Source organism: Ambystoma mexicanum, chromosome 9 (assembly GCF_040938575.1).
Source record: "Ambystoma mexicanum isolate Mex_15411 chromosome 9, UKY_AmexF1_1, whole genome shotgun sequence".
Taxonomy (NCBI): Eukaryota; Metazoa; Chordata; class Amphibia; order Caudata; family Ambystomatidae; genus Ambystoma; species Ambystoma mexicanum.
This window is the reverse complement of record NC_090931.1, coordinates 50,054,171-50,073,697: the sequence shown is the minus strand read 5'-3', so window position 1 is coordinate 50,073,697 and position 19,527 is coordinate 50,054,171. Positions and strand designations below refer to the sequence as shown.

At 46.4% G+C, this 19,527-nt stretch overlaps 1 protein-coding gene across 1 annotated transcript in view; it reads right to left on the bottom strand.

Annotated features, from left to right (window-relative positions):
• LOC138487640 (otoancorin-like) overlaps nt 1-12,389 on the bottom strand; it is a 245,406-nt gene extending 233,017 nt beyond the window's left edge. Inside the window, exon 1 of the mRNA XM_069614128.1 lies at nt 12,185-12,389. The gene's annotated coding sequence lies outside the window, so the exon portion shown is untranslated. The remainder of the gene's footprint in view (nt 1-12,184) is intronic.
• Nucleotides 12,390-19,527: the final 7,138 nt, after the last annotated feature.

Below are 19,527 nucleotides of genomic sequence, written 5' to 3'. Positions count from 1 at the left end.
GGAAGTGGGACCTGTCTTGGGGGGCCCCGAGGAGCCAAGCCCCCGTGACAGGGAAAAAGCCGATGGACGGCAAAAAACCCTGTGAAAAGGAGGCCTTGAGTAGGGATTCTTCAGTAGCCGGAACCGGATGTAAACAAGATCCAGAGTTTGGTAGAGGTAAATAAATGTTTCAAGTAAAGCTAATCCGCACTGTAGGCTGATGCAAGCAAATGCTGTGGAGGAACGGGTAAACAAAGATCCAATCCGTACCTGGGGTTGCCGTGGATTGAAGAGTAGAAGCAAAGGAAGTTTGGAGGCAGGCAAAGCGGAATAAGGGAAGCACGGAGCTGGATTTAGGCACTGTACCAAAACAAGGGAGTAATAAGAAATACTGGGAGAAATATCCAGGAACCCACTTACCAAGAAAGACAGATTAACGATATATTCAGGGAGGAAGGCGAAGGATCGCGAGGATGGCTGAACAGAGCCGCAAGTTGGAACGGCTAGATGCCTACAGTGAAAGAAAAAGGACAGAAAATAGAAGGCGGCAGGGTGCCGAGAGTACAGGAGAAAGGGGGGATTAACAAGAGCTGGAGGATTAACAAGAGCCGGAGGGTGGCTTGAGGAACTGTAGAAGGTGAGAGAAAGCTAAAGGGGAGTTCAGCCGGAGCGACAGTATCGGAGAGTAACACAGATACAACGTGCTGGAAGAGGGGGCGGGGCTTGCTTATGTAACAGTGTCTGCCATCTAGGTTGAGGACTAGCCCGTTACCTAAAGGATCAGTGTGATGATACCTTCCATGTATGCCAAAGCTTCCAAGGACGGATCCTGACACCTTGCTACTCACGATAACCCTGGTAAGAAGGTTGGAGGTTAGAGACCAATCCTTTTCTCCTATTCGCCTTCCTACTCACAATAAACCCCGTAAGGAGGTCAGAGACCAATCATTTTCTCCTATTCGCCTTCCTACTCACGATAAACACCATAAGGAGGTTAGAGGCCTATCATTTTCTCCTATTCACCTTCCTACTCACGATAACTCCGGTAAGGAGGTTAGAGACCAATCATTTTCTCCTACTCACCTTGCTACTCACGATAACCCCGGTAAGAAGGTTGGAGATCAGAGACCAATCATTTTCTCCTAGTCATCTTCCTACTCATGATAACCCCCGTAAGGAGGTCAGAGACCAATCATTTTCTCCTAGTCATCTTCCGACTCACGATAACCCCCGTAAGGGGGTTAGAGACCAATCATTTTCTTCTATTCTCCTTCCTATTCACAATAACCCCCGTAAGGATGTTAGAGACCAATCATTTTCTCCTATTCACCTTCCTACTCATGATTTCCATATTGTAATCAGTCCTGCTGTTCCCACTTCCAATACCTTGGCCCCTCTGAGTGATATTGCTTTGGGAGAAGCATCGAAGAGTGGCCCTGGGCCCAGGACAAAGGGTGCAACTTTACCACGTGCCATTAGGGCAGGAAAAGCTAAGAAACCTTTCATTCATTTGGAACCTGTCTTAGCTAAGGGTAAGAAGGAGGTGCTTGGTAAGGAAGTGCCACAGAGGTCCACTGATCTAGAACTGGTTAATGTCCTGATGTCTCTGCGTGAGGAGGTAATAACACTTACCAATACTGTATCCACAGTGGTGATCAAGGTAGATAGATTAAGCGAGGGTTAGTGCGAGCAAGAAAGAGGAACCAGACGAGGCGAATAAACAAACCGGGATGCTTTGTTGAGAACAGTGTCCCCACGAGATTGGAACAGATATCAATACATGGTGCTGAGAGGACTTCCACCACCACAGTTACATGAGATACGCCTTGGGAATACCCTACAAATAAGATGGGATACTAGCACCCGCACGAACACTGCGGACTTACCTTATGAAAGTGGGCTATTATCTGGATTCTACAAGCTGGGATCGAATACGTAACTGCTAAGAAAGTTATTCACTCTGAATTAGATCTGGTACAGTGTACGCAATCACGTGATATAACCTGTTGGAGAGCACATTCAGTGTCATTGCATCACCATTGGAATTTGCACCCTGGATGAGCCAGACTAGATCACATAAACCAATTCCATCTATCATTGAGGAAACAACATTTTTTTTATTGTCCTCCGTCCTGAGGAAGGTCGGCTGAACAATTGGGGAAAGATGATCTGCACCGACTAAAAAAGGACCGAAACACGTGTTGACAAACTGTCACCCTCTTTATACAGATAGAGGGCTACATCTGTAAAATACTAGAGTTGAAATCTAGGAAATGTGTTTTGAATTTTGGGGATGGGTAGAATAGACTCCCACATGAAAGCACAAATGTTGGTATGAATATGGTATGCATGAGCGAAGACTGGAAGTTTGAATGGAAGAGAACTATACACTGGTTTTGTGATCTCTTTGATGATTAATTAGAATTGTCTAATGAAATGAAGTGAACATTTTTTGTATTGGTAAAAAACTTTTGACTATACATGCATGGCATCCTGTTATTATTTTTCTATTGGTCAATTTTTTGTTATTTCCGTAAAAATAAAAAAAACATGCATTAAAGCGGGGTGCCTGGTATGACGACGAATGCTGTGTGGCCAAGCAAAGCATTATGGACAGCATGGCCTGTGGCTCTAAGGTAGATAAAATGTATTTAAGGAGCTGCAGGAGGTACTATAAAAGCTCGACGAAAGCTAAGAAAGTTTCCTCCGTTAGATCTAAATGGGACAAACTATTGGTAGCCCTTGAGAAAGGGGATACTCTAACGTTTTGGAAGTTTATTGCAGGTATGGACATGGAGGGAGACATTGAACTCCATAATCCCTTAGGCCCACATGAATGGCACTCCTTCTTCTCCGAACTAAATGGTAGAGGGTCAGTAGAGATCAATGTAGGACATTTTTCCAGGGCAGGATCCCTACACCTCGGGCAATGTTGTAGTCCCATAGTACTTAGAGACGAACAATGTTTCCGAGGCAATCCGTCATCAAACAGGCGGCATAGCCACAGGCCCTGATAGGATTCCTATAGATTTGTTCAAACACAAGCTGAGTATTTGGGCACCAACCCTGACCAGAATGACAAGAATCTTTAATGCTGTGGTTAACCCTGGATTGGTTCCTGAATCTTGACGTAGAACCGTCATCATTCCTATTTATAAAAAGGGTGGGTGGGGAGAACCTGCCAACTATCGTCCCATCTCCCTGCTCGATAGTGTGGGGAGAACATTTGCTAGAGCAACACTGGGCCACCTTCGGAACTGGGTTGATAGCCAAGGTACCATTCGCACACTCCAAGCTGGCTTCCAGAAACATAGGAGCGCTATTGACCAATGCTTTTGTTTACTTGTGCTAACCCAAAACTATGTCATCCTGAAGGCAATGAAACCATAAGTGGTCTTCATGGACCTCCAAACAGCCTTTGATGGAGTCCCCCGAGACTTACTGCGGAGGGTTCTCCATAATAGGCAACTCCCCCAGCATCTGATTGGAATCACTAAGGGGCTCTATTGTGAAAATGAGACAGTGGTACATTGTGGGCTAGGTGGGGAAGTTCCAGCTTTCTTCAGGTGCCTATGGGCATCAGGCAGGGGTGTGTACTTGCCCCATGACCTTTTTTGTGAGGTCAATGTGGAACTGGTGGAAGATGGCCTTGATGCAGCTAGGATATCCCACACCACCGATGGGCATAGAAAGCCCAATGGCAACCATCTTGGGGGACATGTGAAGAGATGGGGCTCACACTGAATTTGAATAACACAAAACAATGGTGTTCAAACCTAGGTTAGCGAAAAAGGACAGCGGGAACGTTATGGTGAAGGGGTGCAGGCTAGAACACGTTACCTTCTTTGACGAGTTATGGCTAAGATTTCAAGATAATTGATCATGGTCGGCGCAAACACAGAAAGCCGACATCAATGGTGCCGCGAAAGGTATTCACAACAACCATTGCGGATGTGGGGCAGTTTCACCAGCCCTCGAACTGTATAAGAAACAGGCAATTCCTCAGCCGTTTATGGAGCACACCTGTGGGGGTATGTCGATGCATCGAAGCTCTCAGTAGCAGAAACCATGTTTTTTTAAAAGTTCTTGCTGCTCCCCCAGAGTTAACCAAATGCATCATCCACTTGAAACAGATCGTTGCCCAATAGCAGATCAGCTCTCAGATTGACCCGCTCTCTATTGGCTGAGGCTGTGGACAACAAAGGACTTGGGTGTTATCGTGATGCCCTTAGTTATTTATTGGCTCAAGAGGGGGGAGGAGTCTTCCATAGGTCAACCATGTGAAGGAATCCTACAGGAGGTTACAAGAGCTGGGAATGTGGGCCAATCCCAATATGTTGGGGAGAGCCTCACGGACAAGGTTCAAACAAGCTGTCTTACACCATTCCAGAAGAAACATGGAGGACGCATGCCAATATTTAAGCTTCGGGCCAAGTTATCTCGAATATAATGGGGATTCTGGGTACAAATCCAGCCTATGCGAGATCTTTATTTTTAGAATTTAGAATGGGTACTCTTATCCTGGCCAAATTCACGTGTGAATGGAGGGTAGGTAATACGACCAGCTGCCCATTGTGCAATTTGGGTGATGAAACGTTTCCACACTTCCTGTTTTTTTTTTAGATAAATTACAATCCCTCAGATTACAATATTTGAAGGCCATTTTTAGGGCAAGAGGCGATGCTTTGTTGTAGATGTACATCTAAGCCATTCATGATGAACATGGTGTCCAAATACATCCACTGATCCACCGGGCTTGGTTTGTGCTATAATTTAGTTATCTATTAAAGACCATATTTTCTACAATTGCATCTCTGATTGTGTTTTTATCTTTGTTTTGAGAACTTATCTTTACATCTAGTTCTGTGTCTCGTTTTTGAGAGATGTTCTCCCTTTGGTCTTTTTATGCTTTGTTTATTTTAAATACTGATGAATTGATATTGTACAGTTGTATATTGGTTTATATGTTTGTCATTGGATTTGTGCCTTGCACCAAATGAAACAGCCACGCTTTGAGAGATTAGCGAAATTGGAGACTTGTGGGGGCATTCTTAGTCGATAGCAGGATCGAGTTTCAGAGGGTGGGCATGTGACAATAAAACAATTGTTTATGGGATATCTTTTTGCAGACAAATTGTTGTTCAAGCTGGGTGGTCAATTTGCTGCACAAGAGCCGCCTGCCTCCAGATATGTGCAGCTTAGCCACCTGGTACACTGGTGTGCTACTTGTGATTGCTTTGTAGATATTACATGTAATCTTGAACAGTATCCCGGCCTGTTGAGAAATCCAATGTAGTTTGCTTAGGCAGGAGGTGATTTGGTCAAATTTCCATGCACTCGTAATAAGACATGCTGCAGCATGATGGACTCAATTAGGGGAGCGAGGAGAACAGTTGGGAGCCCCTCTTGGAGGGCATTTCCCCCATCGATGTGCAAGGCCACAAGGACTGCACAATGATCCAGAAGTCAGGGCGTGGAATTACGGGTTTGCTTTTGCAAAGGCTGGAGATTTGGACCTAGGCCATTTGGGACTTCTTGGCTATTTGTTTCTGGAAGGTCAGGCAGCTGTCTACAGTGCCCAAAGATTTTGCTGAATCAGAGAGTTGCAGAGCAAATCTTTCTAGGCGCATATAATTGAGAAATGTTTGGATGAGTTGTTGTTTAGCGGTGTAACCAATGAGGACAAATTTGATCTTGGAAGGGTTAAGTTGAGGTAGGCATTCGACATCCAAGACTGCATGATTGCTAGGTAAGCGCAAGGATAGCTGATGTCCTGTGTGCTTTTTACCCTCATGTACAACTGAGTATCGTCCATTTACTGGTGGGTGGCTTTATCGGGATCTATGTTGAGTGAGCCCAGAGGCTCAATGTAAAGGTTAAAAAGGATTGGTGAGAGGATGACTTTTGGAGGAATCTGAACGTGACTGGAAATCAGCTAGAACACAATGTGTTTATTTGGACGGCTTGGTGACTGTCTGAGAGGTGGGGGTTAAACCAATTCAGGACAGTGCCATATAATCCCATACTGTCAGTGAGGCAGGAAAGGAGGATGCGGTGGTCGACAGTGTCGAATGCAGGTGAGAGGTCAAAGAGGATGAGGAGGCCTGTGTCGCCCTTAACCATAATTTGGATGGGTTCATCCAGCACCTGGATGCTGGTTTTCTCAAAGCTACACTCGGGGCAGATCCCCAACTGACAGTCGCCAAGGAGGTGTCATTGTTCAGTTCTAGCGAGTAGTTGTGTAGCAACAGCTTTTTTGAAGGAAGCTCATAATGGGTGGGTAGTTGGCTACGTCATCTGGGTCTAGGGTTGTTTTTTTTCAAAAGCGGATGTATGAGAACAGTCTTGAGGGTGTCTGGGATATTACCCTTCGATGAGGGAGGCGCTAATGATTCTGCGGAGCACATTGAGTGCTGGACCTATCAATTGTTCAATGATGGAGGCTGGGATGATATTGTCAGTGTAGGAGTTAGGTTTGAGAGAGACATGTGTTTTTATGTGGTCCTGGGAGAGATAGGAGAGAATTCAGAACAGAGGGGTAGTGTGTTTGCTGGGAGGGACTGGGGGCTTACACTGGGGAAGGTTGACTCGATAATCTGTTGGATTTTGTCTATTTTCTCAATACAAATGTGCACAATCTCAATGTCACATGGCTTTGTAAGCACGTTGTCTCTCTCTTCCCTTTGTTCCCCCTCCCTTGCCACGTTCCTCCTTGAAATACTTGTGTAGAGGCGCGTTATAAATGCAATATCATATATCAAAACATTGTTGGTGCTGTTGCATTTTCCCTGACTTGCTGGCATCTTGGGGTCGGGTGAGGGTTTGGTACGATGCTTTATTAATTTGAAGAGGCCTTTGCTCCTGTTAGAGGCTGCCATGATGGTGGTGAAGTAGTAAGCAGCTTTGGCCTCATCGATCAGAATCATATAGTTGGCACTGAGAGATTTGAGGTTTGTGAGGTCTCCAAGGTTATGGTGTGATTGCCAGCATTTCTCTAGGGCTCTGATTGAGTGTTTGTTGGAGGTGACCTCGGGGTGCACGTAGGGCACATGGTTAGGTCTGGGCAAAGCTGTTTTTTTGGTGGGGCATGAGTATTAACCAGTTTCATAGCAGAGTTGTTGAACAATTCTAGGAGGACTGAGGCATTTGCTGTGGTGGGGAAGTCTGGAATGTTTGCTTCGAGCTCATTGGCTGGAAAGGGATTGAATGAACGGACCTGTGTGAGGGGGCATTTCGTCTGACCCTTGTGGGCTGTGCTCGAATGGGCCCGGGTTGCGGTGAGTTATGTCACCACTGCTGCATAGGCTGTGAACATGAAAGTCGCACTTCTGTACACTGCCTTTTGTGCATTGAGCTTCCGTATTCGTGGCACACAGACCACAAACATATATCTGTGCTTCAACATGCCATGGTTTGCCCCGTAAGACCACACCCGTGAAAGCATTACCCATTTCTGCAGTACTTACACTATGCACAATTATCCTTCCCCCGCACACACCATGTAGATACACATACACTCCTAGCTCACAGACCATTTTCACACAATGCTCACGCACACATACGTTTTTTTAAAACTCACCTGGTGCATGTTAATATTGGTCCTGTGCCTGTTCTCCTAAACTCCACTCCTCTTCCTCTGCCTGCCCCACAACAGGAAGCAGTGAAGGAAGTTGATTGACAGAATTGTTCCAGAAATGAAGCATTGTGCATGACTGAATGAGTGTAGACTGGTGCAATGGGAGGGGATGGGGCTGCACCCCAGCACCCTTTATGCTCCACAAAGCACTGTACATTGCTACATACTAAGAGAAGATGTCGGTAGGATGCCAAGTCTGCATTCATGTAGAACAAGAGTGCCCACAGTAGAGAGATTTGCCCACGGGCACAACAATATCCTTTCGTCCCAGTGTTGACCTATTTCCTATCCAGTTGTTGTGAAAAGGACCCTGAAAAACATTCTGTAGGAGAGTCTGTGGAAAAGAACAGCCTTGCGCAAAGCACGATTCACGCGCCTCTAACTGCATGCGCCTTATTCACGGCTCCGCCCATCGTGTCTGGCCTCAGTTGAGGCAACTGTAGGGAGATAGTAGTAGCCCCTCTGCAACCTTGTAGATGACTTGGATGAGAACGCGTCCAATGTGGTTCTAATGATCTGTCAAATGCAAAACATGCTAAACTCTCTGGCTCTCTCCTGTCAAGCCAAAGTAGGGCTGTCAGTATTTTTGTTGGTGCATTCTGGGACTTGTAGTTCTACATTTATTATGAGAATGCAAAACCACGAAAACTCAGCTATAAAATAACAAAACCAGGACTAGATGAACTATTCACACCTGACACGAGAGAACTCAGCACACAGGGTGGCTACTTACTGATTCGCATAAAATCCTTCTCGCCCTCCACCAACAGCACTGCGTTACTGTCAGTGCTGGATTAGGCCCTGTGGAGGCTCCTAGACAGTCGAAATGTCAGCCCCCGTCACAAATTACCTCCTAATATGTTTTTAATTTTCTGCACTGCTTTATTTTGATCCGTTGTCCCGGGGCACCTCCAAGGATTGGGGCACATAGGCCGGTGCCTACTTGGCCCAGTGGATAATCCGGCACTGGTTACTGTCTACAGTGCCAAGATACATTCTGGCCCACTCCTGTCATAAATCACTCCACCCCTCTTGAGACAGGTTCACGCTATAAGCAACACAATAAATGAATGATACAGTCACAGGATGTCCCGACCAAAGCATAACCTTTCCAAACCATTCCAGCTTCTGCCGTCAACTGACACTTACTCCACAGTCTTGGAGAAATGAAGGGGTGAGTGAATGACTTTTCATAGTACGCAGGCGTCCACCCTCAACACAAACCCACACCAGAAATCGGTTCAACGTTCTTAGCGGCAAGTAAAGAGACCAAGGATATATTGGGCATGGAATCTGCAAACACGTGCCACACGCCTTATAACATTTGGTGCAAACAGGGGCATCGAAGAGGTGGGTACTGCTTCAGAGAACTTCACTTCCTGTCCCATCTTTGCTGTGCTTTTAGTGGAGAACACAGCCATGCCCTTACAGTTGAACAAGTGCTTAGAATAGATCAGAGGTCTTCAAACTGTGGGGCACGCCCCAGCCGGGGGACGCAGCTGCATCCCTGAGGGAGTGTGAGAGCTCAGCATGAAAAGTTTTTTAAACCATTTAAAAAATAATTCTTTTTTTTAAGATTGGAGGAAATGGGCAGGGACGGCTCACATGGTCTGACTGTCTCAGGCACCAATTAAAAAGTGGCCCGCAGTTGCAAATGGATATTCATTCCTTTAGTCATAGACTGTTTGAATATTTTTGTTAAAAATGTAAGCAAATTGTGATATTTAAAGAATATTTATTCAGCAACAATGGTCAAAATTACTAGCTGCATAGTGAAGAACTCGTCAAACTGGCCCACATTGGCCAAAACAGTGGCCCATTTTGACTGGCCCACACTAGCATTTTGCATTATTGGTACATGCATTGCCCTATTGCCCTATAGGCCAGTCCGAGCCTGGTGGCTCATCCATAATGGTGAGGGGGTGTCCACCCACTGGCCACCTCACCCATTATGGAGGGGCCGAGGAGCCAGCCCAGTGAAACACTGAGCACTCTCTCAGCTGCTTTTTCCAGCTGAGGGAGTGCTCCTGGGTTGGCTGAACTGTCAAAGGGAAACACGTTTTCCCTTTGACAGTTCAGTTCATTTTCCCAGCCGCGCATGATCACTGAGCCATGCAACGCTGGGGGCATTTTGCTTCACCCGCCTTGCATAGCTCTTTGGAAATGCTGGCTGGGGCACTGCATGTTTGTATGTGCGAGGGGGAGCTTCTGTGCCTCCTCGCACATACAGACAGAGCAGCGTGTAGCGGGGCGTTTCAGCATCCATGTGCATGCCCCTGCAGAAGGCATGTTTATGTTAATTTCTTTTTTTATTTAAATATGTGTATGGATGCATGTATGCTTGTGTTATGAGTGAGTGTATGGTAATGGGTGCTCGTGTGAATGATAGAGTGATTGCTGTGTGAATGTGTGTGTGTGTTTGTTTTGGTCCATTGAGCTGATTTTGGCAAGTGGGGGGGTAGAAGGGAGAAGGATGGTTGTACAACAAAGGCATTTTAAAAATGTCCAAATGCCTTTGTTGCACAATCCCCTTCCCCACCTGCCAAAATCAGCTCTCCTTCTGAGGCACTGTGGAGCCCACGGGACAGGGATAATATTTTTTTACTGGATGTCTGTCATAGATGTCCAGTCAAAAATACCATGCTTTACCCCTTGGCACCCTAGCGCCTTGCATACACACATAACCATGTTGATTGTGTTAGACCCAGTGCGGCCCAGGGGACAGGGATGGTATCCTTTTGCTGGATATCTGTCATAGATGTCCAGTAAAAAAAAAAATGGCATGCCTGGCCCCCTGGGCCCCCAGCACCAATTGCAAACTGTTTGGCTTTTTATCCATTTTTTTTAAAAGTATGCTCTACAAAGCAACTTTTTAACCCATTATTTTAAAAAAAAATCATGTGGGGAAAACCCTTGAACCCCCTTGATTGGTTTGGGTGCTGTCGCTACGCTTGGTCGCTATGGCATTTTTGGGGGAATATTTATGCCCCTCCACTTAAAAAATTCACCAGCTCCCACTGGCCCCCAGACTGTTTTGGGAACGGGGTCGGGATAGACCAGGGACTGTGGTGGGGTGGGGAGAGCCCAGGGACTGGGAAGGAGTGGGATGAGGGAGCGCAGCCACTGTGATGGGAGCAGGTGGGGAAGCCCAGGGACTACACTGGGAGTAGGGTGTGGTGACGGCGAGCGATAGTTCATAGCCATCTGTACTTACTGTCCATTTGCCATTTTTGGGGGCCCGGCCTGCCCAAATATGGCTATGGAGGGTCCCAGGCAGAAATGTAGCATTTTCAGGTATTTCACTGCACTCGCTTCAATAATAAGAACAGTTTAAAAATATCGTGAAGTGAGAAGGGTAGCCTTTGGCAAATGGGGGCAATGCCTGACGAAAACCGCGATTGTGTCTGGAGGCAGCACCCGGCGACCGTAACTTGCTCCCCAGGCCCCCAGCACCCAGCCACGGGCTGTAATAAGGACTCTTCACACCTGCTCGCCTATTCGGTGATCGTCACCCCTTTACGATACCTCAACATGGCAACTAGGAGCCCAGCAAGCAGCAGCAGGCTGGCCCCTCAACAGGAGCAGGACTCGGATGTGTTCCCTCACCCCACGCCCCTCCATGCCTGTAGGAAAAATAACTGCTTCCAAACACCCGCCCAAGTGCAGTCCCCTGGAACCTCTCCGGCGCACAGAGTGCGGGCATTTCGGAATCTGCGCCTGAGTGCGGCTTCTGCGCCCCCTGACCAGCCCAGCACCCTCTCTGCAGAGCCCAGCGCCACACTCGCCGAATTCACGCTGTGTAAGGTCCAGGTTTTAATGTGTCATTATATTTTGCAGGGATGCGTCTTCCCCTGTGTTAGTGTACCCCATCTTGCTGCCCTTCCGAGTAGTTCCCCGCGCAGACCCTGCAGGCCCAGTCCCTTACCGGCCTGCGCACACTAACGGCGCCTTTACCATCCGCACAGAAGCACCCCTGTAACTTCCCGCGTAATCCTGGCGCCTCCCCGTCACTGCCCCACACGGGAATGCACAGCCACTGGCATCCCTGCATCCTCTCCCTCCACCCCCCCCCCACCCTTGCATTGGCATACATCGGCAGACGAGGCGCCTCGCCCACTGCTTCTCTGCGCAGAGAGCGCCGCGGGAAGGGCTCCTTTACGCGTGGGCACGGTGGGGGGCCTGTGTGCACGGGGGAAGCTTTGTTCTGTCCGGGTCCTCTTTGCGTGGCTGGGAGGCACTGGGTGCAGAGACAGCCTCCACTTGCTGGATGTGATGGCCGTGGGACTGGGCGCAGTAGGGGGCACGGGTGCAAAGGGGGTTCACCTCTACTTCGCCCATGACGTGGGGGCCTCTAGGCTCAGAGAGGCCTTTCACCCCTCAAGGACAGTGGGCGAGCAGTGACTGCTCCGGAGCTCCCTGGGAGCAGAGAAGGTCCGTTGTCTGTGGAGGGATACGCCCAGGACGCAGAGAGATGTCTGGGTACACGGGTTCTGATAGCTTCTTGGGTGTCCAGGGTCACAGGCCTGGGTGCAGAGCTGTGGGTCATTGTCCTGAGTAGAGGCAGCTTACCTGTGTCTGGGCTTGGGGACAGGCAGACGCTTCCCCCCAGTCTGGGAATAAGGGACAGGTACGCTTCTGCAGGCTGCAGCCGAGGAGTGAGATGTCGCCTCCACCTGCATATGTATTTACATGTTGCGAGGTCTCAGGTGGGCGGGCCGGGGTGTGGAAGTACTGGAAACCTTGGATTCTCTCGGGAGGGATGGGCAGCAGGGGGGAGGGGTGGGAAGCCCGCGCTCTGCCTCTCCCTTGAGACACTAAGACAAGCGTGCGTTTCTCCATTGCTGGCAACAGAGGAGTGGCAGGGTGGGGTACAATAACTAGAAAACCCCAATAACTGCATCCTCCAGACATTCTGCGTCATCACAGTGGAGCCAGGCAGCACACCTGTTAAGGTAGCTCCTAGGGTGAGTGTCTGCGGCAGAGCTCTGAGTGTGAATTGAAGCCCATAGGTTCTAGGTTACGTTTGGCGGTATTTCCTCTGCAAATGCACTCACACAGAATCCCTATTACCGCCTTCAGAAACTTAAAGCGTTCCGTTGTTTCTGAGTCCTGTGGACCTGTGAGGAATCGACCATCCGCACGGTGGGTGTGCGCTCACCTGGGCTTTTCTAAAATGTCATATGAAATTGAATGATGGTAGACTAGCCCCTCGAAAAGGTGTGGGGTTAATGCGCACACATTTTCCTATGCTCACCGCACGACATGCACATAGACACGTTACACTGTCTTATTTAGTTGGAATATGACAGCCAAGAGTACATCAAGGCTTCTTAGAAGGGGGAGGCAAAACCTTCCTCCTGCCATGGCCAGCCTAATTAACTATCAAAGGCTCCATGGAGCCACCCTGTCCTTTTGTGTAAGCACTGCAGAATGGTGGCAGAAATTAACATAATTAGCATACCAAAACAATATACTTCAAACAGGCCCACATGGGGCCTAGTTGCAGAGGTGAACAAAGGAGACAGTAAACTCCAACAACCTTTGATATGCGCTATGTCAACCTGAAGCAAGCTCCCACTCTTAGCATCAATGACAGTGACATGTCATGTCTGGGAGTCATCCCCGCAGGCAAACCCAATTCAGAAGGTAGGAGTATGTGTTTTGACAGAGACAGAAAGTCTGGTCCCGCCTGGGAGACCTGCCGCTTTAATCAGAAACCACAGAGAGCTCCATTAACCAGAGAGACCCTTTGATCTACAACAAACATGAAGATGGGTGGGACTTATTATTACATGTTTTCACCCCGTTACCTTTTCTGTTGCAAAGCACTCTGGTTATGACCTCATGCATACAGGAGATTGTTGGTGTGTACCTAGGATGGATTAATTAAGGTAGGCTTAGCCTACAACAATCACTGTGGCCCATTTGGCTTTAAAAGAGGGTTGAGCCCCTCTTTTGGTTAGGTCATCTGAAGACTTCAAAAGGTCTCAAGAAGAACTCATTTGGACCCTGGCTGAAGGTACAGTCTGCCTTACATCTTATGCCACAGAAGGAAGGCCAGGATTTCCAAAGTAGGAAGCAGGATCCCTCCCCTAAACATCTCCCAGGAACAGAGGGAGATACTGAATCCAGAGGACCCTCCAGCAGCACCAGAACAGGTACCCCACCAGCAAACAGCGTGCCATGTAGGCTCTGCAAGCAAGCTTCCTAGGTGGGAAGTACCAGATAGTCTGTCAACCAAACTCAGGACAAGACCATTGCCTTCAAACCTCTCCTCAGCTTTGGCCCGTCCGCCTTCAAGGACAACACAAGCCCAGTGAAGAAGCTAGGAGTGCATCGAAAAACATCAATCAGCTTCTGCCTTAAAGCACATTTTCAGGCCAGTCAAGCCACTCAAGTTGCCACCGACTGCACCACTGACTGTTGTCATGCCGCAGTCGCTAACATCATCCGAGACGCCTCGGCCAGTGCTTCAGACCCACCAACCAGCACTGAGATAATGATACCTGACCCCGAGCCACTGTGTAGACCATCCTGCAGCTGTCCCTCCAGCCCCGCCCGCTGAACTGCTTGCCACCTGATACCCGCAAGTGTCTTGCATCTTGAACTCTGTCGCAGGAGCTGCAAAGCACCCTGAAACCTAATTGACCCTGTCGAGCATCAAGAACTCCTACAAGCACAAGGTACATTGTCGTTCTGTCCCCCTGGACCATCTACGAAGCCCCCTACGGACATTTTACAACACATTGCTCCCTTTGTGTTGAAACCAAGTATCCTTAAACTAATGACATTGATTACTTTACCTACTACCCTCCAGTCAGTATCCAGAGTGCATCCCTTTCCTTCTTGAAGCTGTCTGTCCTTTGCATTCCTTTACAGAGTGGGTTGTATTTTGTAGTTTGATGGAACTGTCTGTTGGGGTAATAATAAAGTATATATAGGTTATCCTTGAATTATAGAGACAAGGGTAGTACAGTTAATGGGATGTTCCCCACTCGACAGGTTGATATGAGCAGGCCATGGGGATATACTCAAGTACTCCACAAAATAACGTAAGTGAAGACTGGAGACAAGTCCAAGAATTCATGGTTGAGGGGGGTAGCAAGGATAGGGTATGACTCGTGATTGCCCAAATGGTTAGTGGCCTCTTGGAATTCTAGAGGCTTTAATAACATATTGAATATCCAGGATTTGTTTGTAGCCTTTGATATAGTTTGCCTGCAGGAAACTTTGCTTTTTGATACACCGATCATAGAAGACTTTGACGTAGTGCATATTGAAGCACTGCAAACTATAAGAGGGAAGCCTTAGGGTGGGATTCTGACAGCAATAACACGGAGCCAGGGTTTATCTCTCTGTAAAATTGAGTCTGGTCGGAGGGACGTGCTGGTAGCACTGTCGGAATGGCAGGTCCCTGGTGAAGGGTCGAGTAAATGCCTCCTGGTAAATTTATATTTGAATCCAGAAAAAATCAGCTGGAGGAAGCTCTTGCTGCCTTATCTTTTTGTTTCTAGGGGGGAATTACCTGAAGAGGGGGCTGTATTAATTGTTTTGGGCGATTTTAATGCAGAATGCCTGGATGACCTTTGGTATTTGGTGCCAAATACGATAAGAACCTCTAGGGAAATACGAAAAGAGGTGCAAAAGGGTCTGTCAAGAGTTAGAGGAATGGAATCTCTCAATGCTAAACGCTCAATTCCAGGGGGACTTAGCGCCCATTTTCTATCGCAAAATGGTCTGTGGAATTCTACCATAGATTATATTTTGGTCTCAGCTGACTTGTTCCAGAGGGGCGCTACTCTTTTAGTGAAAAAGTTGGAGATAAGTTACCGCTCATTGATTTCCTGTGAAATTGGTCTCCCATTGAAAAATCAAGAGTAGAACATGCCCCTTACAGTGGAAATAAATGCAAGAAACCATGTGGTTAAAGGGTCACCAAAGATGGCAAGGGCCTTTGACAGTGAGATTGGGGGGTTATGTGCAATGGGGATTGGCTTTCTTCTTTCCCCGGAAGGGTTTTCTGGGAAGAACAGGCAAGAAGGAGAGATACCTCTTGTGCTTCTGGATAATTGAATCCATGCAACTTAGAAGCAACTATAGAACGTGACCCATACCGAATTCCAGGTCCGAAGTGAACATATCACTGTCTGGACCTGTGGAGGGATTTATTCCAATTGACCTCAGCTTACATCTCCTATAATATATGTGGAGGTGGAGTGGCTCATATCAGTCTACGTCAAAGATATAATAAGGTCTTTGTTCAACGTCCTGAAGAAGGTCGAGCATTTGAGGGCTGCATCTCTAGTGCCCACAAAAAGACCGAAACATGTGTCAATGATAAGAAACTGCTCAAAATGAGATTAATCAGTGACCAACACTTGTATCTATGAAAGGGTTGATAAAAATGTATAACAAACATTATAACAGTGTCTAAAAATGTATAATGTTACTGATGAACTGAGAAGAGCTTTTTGCTGCCAAAGGGTATAATATAGGAATAGAAGACTGACTGAGAGTAGTAAGTGTGTGAGTTGTACTGTGAATGTGAATAGATGATTGATGGTTATTAGAAATTGGTAAATGAATTTGGAAAACTGTTTTAAAACATATAGATTTGTTTGTATTAAATTGAATAAAGATTATTTTTAGAATAAATTGAAAGAGATTCTCGCTTGTCATCCTGTACTCGCTTGTTCAAAACCCCATATAGTCTGCTGATATTTGCCTGAGGAACCAGTGTTTGATTAGCAGGTAACCCCTTATATTTTTGCATTGGGTGGTCTTGCGACAGAAAGATCATTGAATAAGGGGGCGGTGATGGTGGCGGGTATTCATGATTTTGCTGCACAGGTGCAGGACTGGAAAATCAAATGCAATTTGAGATGAAAGGGTTGCGGAAGGGGAATCCTAGAGGCTGTGGTAACAAGGTTCGTATGGACAAGCAAAGTTATAGGAACTTGGTGACGGGTCGGAACATTTTAATGAACATTAATGATGCTGAAAAAATGTTGTCCTGTATGTTGGACAATAACTCTGGTAGGCATTAGCAAATGATAAGCCTCAAGGGAGAGATCCGTTTTTGCAAACCAAGGCAATATCAGAGGCAGTTTGGGTAAAGCATTTTCCTAACATATATGTAAAGTCTGGGCTAAATCAGGACTGTGTGTTGCCGCATACCAGTTGGAAGGGGGCTATCAGTTGGAATCTTGATGACATCGCTCAGCTGATAAAAGTGAGCAAGAAATCAAATGACCCTGGGCCTGGTGGCTTTTCCAATTTGAGCCTCAAATCAAATGTGTTCTTATGGTGTCAATTATTGCCAAATTTGTTTGCAAGTATTTTGTTTAAAAGGGAGTTCCCCGAAACCTGGTCTGCGGCACTTATAGTCCAGATATTTAAAGGGAGAGACAGGTCATCGCCTCTGTTATATAGACCTATATCTCTGTTGAATGCATCCAATACAATTTTTACCAAAATGTTTCTGGAGTAATTGCAAACTTGGGCAAGAGATGCTGATTGCCTGGATCCATTCCAGACAGGATTCAGGACGGGAATGGGAACATCCTTGAATAGGTTTGTTTTGGCACTACTTCCCGACAGGCAACGGCTCAAGGGAAGCCAGTATATTTGCCTTTTCTCAATTTATTAATGCCTTAGACCACGTAAATAGAGCGGTTCTATGGAAAAGTTTATTTGATAATGGATGCCCGCTTCCACTGATGGGGATGTGGGCACAAAGATTAAAGTTAGATTAGATGCCCACAGATCCTTCATGTGCTGGATAGAGACAAACAGGGGTTTGCGCCATTGTTGTGTCCTGGTGCCCTTCCTCTTTTTTTTCTATATTAAGGCGATAATAGCCGTTGGACTTCCATGATGACTAACCCCCCAGTTTAGGGGAGGTTAAAATACAGCACCTAATGTACCCAGATGACATAGTCATCTGCAACATGACTCCAATTGGCCTACACAGAGCCCTGCATGCACTGGAGGACTTCCTGGGCAATTTGGACCTTCAATAAACAGAGAAAAATCAAAAGTATTGGTGCTGAATTGGGGGAGGACCAAATGGAGAAACTTTTCCTGGAACTTGAGGGGCTGTTGCCCAGTGTAGTTAATAAGTGTAAGTATCCAGGGTCCTTCGTATACGACAAAAACAAAGGGATGGACTCAGTAACCGACCTCACGGCAAAGTTCACGGCATTGACAATGCAGCTACGACATAGTGGGCCTCATTACACAGTAGGCGCTAAGGGATTACTGGCACCGGTAAGGTCACTGGTGCCGGTAATCCCTTAGCGCCCTACTACGAGGTCCCTCAGCGGGTCCCGTCCTTACGCCTGGTCTGACCAGGTGTTAAGGACGGGACCTGCTGAGGGACTTCAGAGCTAATAACGGTACCGCAAATTGCGGTACCGTTATTAGCTTCTTCCCCATTGAGCCCTATGGGGGCTCAAATGGGAATGGGGAATGGTATTTGGGTCGGAATGACCCAGTAAGTCCCCATACCGCCTACCCGGACCCGGTATGCGGTAAGGGAGTAGCCATGCCATTAATAGCGGCATGGTTACCTACTACCGTGTAATGAGGCCCATTGACTTCAAATTCGTCAGACTTTCAATCCTACCAGTCTTAAACCTGTTTAAACAGCAAATTGTGCCAACATTACATTTTGAGGCACAAACAAGGGATGATGAAATCGCCTGGTTAAAATGGAGGCCAAACATTGGAGAGGGGTCCTTCCTCTCCCGATATCAGTGCCACTTGTAGGAATATTGTATGAATTGGGGCAGCTTCCTTTTCAGACCTATAATTGACTTGGGAAAGTTGCACATTTTGTTCAACATTTTGTCCCCTGCAGTTGCTTCTATCTATGAGAGACTTAGTGAAGCTTGGCACAAAGGTTTGTGTAAGGTTCTGACAGAAAATAGAGGCTTCAGCTCAAGATCTTATTGTGACCCCACATATGGTGAAGCAGAAACTACTTAGATATGTGTGGATTCGGTTAAGAGAGAACATGACGAATTACCAGTGCTTTGGAAACCACTTTGTTTGGACCATTAAGAATTACCATAATGTTGCTCCCTACTTCAAAAAGGCATCTGGCAAGGTTATTTAGGACTCAAATCGTGAGACTAAAGTTAAACTTATTGCCAACTAAGGAAGTTTTGGGCAGATAGACAAAGGTACCTAGTGATCAGCGACTTTGTCGGTGCTGTACTCAGGAGGTAGAGACTCTAAAACACTTATGTGTGCAATGTCCCGCTTTGTTTGCATCAAGGGGACATATTATTCAATTGACTAACAGAACTAACAGAACAACGGAACAGGATCTGTGGATTAGAATTCTAAACACCAATGACATTTCTCTGTCAATTAGGCTTTTAGAGTTTCTAAATGCAGTTTTCTTGGAATTGTAAAGCTTTTCTGGGACATGTATACTCTTATATGTTATTCGATTGTAATTATGGATTGTAGATTTTATGTTGATTTGATGAATCTTAGTTATTTAGATCACTTTGATGGAAAAGAATGTTCATACATTTTTATGAATTTGTTAAATCTATATCTATGAGAATGTGTGAAAAGTTTACATTTGTACTGTAACATTATAAATAAATAAATACATAAATAAAGCAGATACTTGTATACAACCATGACTGAACAGTCCCTTTTATCATTAGGTAATAATTGTATTTTCACTGTGTTGCAACTAACCAACAATCCACAAACTTGCAAAGATAAGCCTGCCGTTCCGTCCACATTACCAAAATTGGACACAGAGGTTTACGATTTGCTTGTGGTCCCAATCTGTTCAGATCCCTTCTGGTGTACTGGAGGTGTGGGGCTGATTGATGGTTTAGAAACCGATATTCATCCAGTGACTACTGGTGCCCTGGAAGTTGATTCAT